Raw genomic sequence first — 3,346 nt, 5'->3', positions numbered from 1 at the left:
GCCAAAATTTGCGCCACAAAGGACCGCCGCACCACCTTCCATGTTCAACTGAGTACAGCACCACAAGGTGAGTCCAAAAATGTATTGTCTGCTGCTGCATAAATGATGTAATATGCCAGGGAGATATGTATACTGTAGCTAAGAAAGTAATACTAAGTGTATGTTGTGTAGTAAGCTGTTCGTGGTCCATGTGCCTCACCCTAATCATTTGGTACCGTTTCCCTTCCTAATTTCACCTACTGTTCTGACTTGGTGGTGCACATGTAGCCTATAGCCTGTTTTAGAGAAATGTAATAATTGAATATTATAAGAGCTTTCATTGTCTGCTTATATGCCCCCTTTGTTTATCCTACGGTTCTGACTTTGTGTACAGGGAGAACACTGAAAGATCGGCTCATGTTCTGAATTCTGTCGCTGTACATTTCAAAAGTGCTGAACAAATAGTTATATTGGCCACGGACGTCCTAACTCGCTCATTAATGTCTAAATGGAAATGACGGATTGCCTCTTATCCGCTTGTTGTCCCCTTCTGCCATAGTTTGTACATCTCAATTGTCAGTAGAAACCACATTTGTTTTAAGCAAGTCAGCCATATCAGCTATGTTTTTCAAAAGGCAGTAAATGAAGCTGAACTAACTGTTTCTCTGCCAGACAAGGCTCTGCTGATAGCCAGGTGTCGTAGTGGTAAGGTGTTGGGACTGCTGTTGGCACAGATTTTATGTAGGCTTAACAGTTTGTGGGCAGCCTTTGTCACTGTTATAGTGCAATTAATGTATTGTTTAGTGTTGTGTTGTGATGTGTAGTGGCTTTGCTGGTATGAATCCCACAATGTATATATTTTTTTGCCCCACCAAGATTTACATGCTAAAATCACCACTGCATGACCATAAATATGATGGGATGTTAATTGTTTAATTAACTCAAAAACCACACCTACATTGTATCCATCATTTACTGAAGTGTTTCATTTACTGTGGCAGTTACATGGTTGGTTTCATTGACCCTCCCTTTTAACTGCCCGCAATTGACCCATTTTTACATACAAATTCTGAGTCTTTTGGAGAGGATCGGATTGAACAAAGTGAGGTGTAGAATCACTGATCTACAAATAGTATTCGCTGCTAAATAATATGCAATGTGTGATTGAGATTTGCAGAGCTACACCTCCCCTGGTTTAGGCGATCCCCACCAAAACACTGATTGATTGAAGACAGCTTGTGTCAATTAAATAACATTTCCAACAATGTTCTACCTGCAGCAAACATCATGCTGGAAATACAGGTAAAAGCAAAGTGCCCCAAAAAATATTTTTAAAAAGCATGGCACTAATCCTGGGTCTCAAATATGGCTGAATTGTAGTGTATGTACAGAATATCCGTGTTGTATCCTTTTTAAGCCACTAGATGGGAGTCGTGATACTACCTCTACTGAAAGTCTACTACACTTTTGTATTAAGATACATATCGACTTTTACTACTAGGAGTTAGATACATACAGTGCCTTCAGAAAGTATTCACAACTCTTGACTTTTTCCACATTTTGTCAACCCATTTTATTATTTGTTTTCTGTTATTCCATGTCCAATTTTGACATGATAAATGAGAAGTTGATTTCCAATATTCGTTTTTCAAATTAAAAAACGATCTCTCCATTTTGACTCGGAAATCAAAATAACGAAACGTACACGGACCTACATTGACCATACACAAGACCTCAGCCTGATTTGCCATGCAGTCTGATGCAAAGTGTACTGTGTAGCCTATGCAAAGGTTCTGAATTTATATGGCACTGGATTATATATAAAAAAATCGAAGCCTAATGAAATGAAGTGATTGTTCCGATGGAAGACAGTTCAAAAGAAACATTTGCTTCCTTGCAGCCAACTACTGAACATTGCTTTAAAGTAGGAAGTAACTCCAGAAATGTTTTAGTCTTTGGTAGCCTAACTCTGCAGTGAACGCTGCCAACAATGAGAAATGAAACGTCAATATGACTGGGTGGGGCCAGCAGCAGTTTAGGATGATATTATTCAAGTAGAAATTGAACGATCATTGGTCAGTTACAATCAGATCGCTGTGTGATCGCGGTGGGTAAAAACTACATCCCAACTGAAATTCCAGATTTTTTTTTCTTCAAAACATTTGTTACACAATAATATATATATATTTTTTAAATATAATTAAAAAAATGCATGTAATTAAATGAAATGTATGCAATCACTACTGTAAGTCGCTCTGGATAAGAGCGTCTGCTAAATGACTCAAATGTAAATGTAATTATCATAATTTTCACAATTTTGTGTCATTTCAAACTTTCAATTGTGTGGAAGTATATATATATATAAAAATCTAATTTGACTTCACTGCCCCTTTAATAAAAACAATCGTCTGTCATGACTGTTAACACATCTTCCTTTCACAATTTAAGATTTGCTAAACAAATAGGGCTCCCCATCTCAGTGCAAGAGGCATCACTACAGTCCCTGGTTCGAATCCTGGCTATCACATCCGGGCCGTGGTTGGGAGTCCCATAGGGTGGTGCACAATTGGCCCAGCGTTGTCCGGGTTTGGCTGGGGTAGGCCGTCATTGTAAATAAGAATTTGTTCTTAACTGACTTACCTAGTTAAATATATATTTTTTTAAAACAGCCCCCCTCGTAAAGCTACTGGAACCTCACTCTACCCGTGATTTCAAAGAAATGTGTTAAATGAAAAAAAAAGATTTCTTCCTTGGTGTGCAATATGTTACATTGTGAAAGACTGTGCTTCAAACTGTTTTCTTGAAATTATTTGTAGCCACTTTCTCCATCTGTGGCTTTCCATTAGATAGCACAGCCACAAAGTCAAAATGGCTATATCGTAAAAATATAGGAAAATAAAAAATAAAACGTTTTTTGGTCTTAATTTAAGATTAGCAGTGTGTTTAAAAAAAAAAAAAAAGATAAATTGTATAAATAGGCAGGGTTTATGACTTTGTGACTGTGGTAACTAGTGATGTCCCTATCCATGCATGAGTACCTTTGTTTTAGTTTCCAGAAAACATGTGATATTGTAAGGTGTTGTGTATTCGTGCACCCAAATTCAGGAGGGGACTGAAGCGTGGATGGCTTGACTGCAGTAATTTGGGAGACCCTACAACATGCACAAAATAAATAAAACTAAACTTGACAGAACGTTTTGTGAATAATGAGAGATATTGTTAAAAATTTTTTTAAAAGACCACCAAAAAAAAAAATTACAAAAAAAAAAATAAAAGAATCACTCATGTGGATAGTTCCAACACACAAAAGGTATCTCAACCACTGGTAATGGGGAGAGAAATACAAAACACAAAGAGAACACAGATG

The sequence above is a fragment of the Salmo salar genome, chromosome ssa09, assembly GCF_905237065.1.
Source record: "Salmo salar chromosome ssa09, Ssal_v3.1, whole genome shotgun sequence".
Taxonomy (NCBI): domain Eukaryota; kingdom Metazoa; phylum Chordata; class Actinopteri; order Salmoniformes; family Salmonidae; genus Salmo; species Salmo salar.
Note: the sequence above shows the minus strand (reverse complement) of the source record.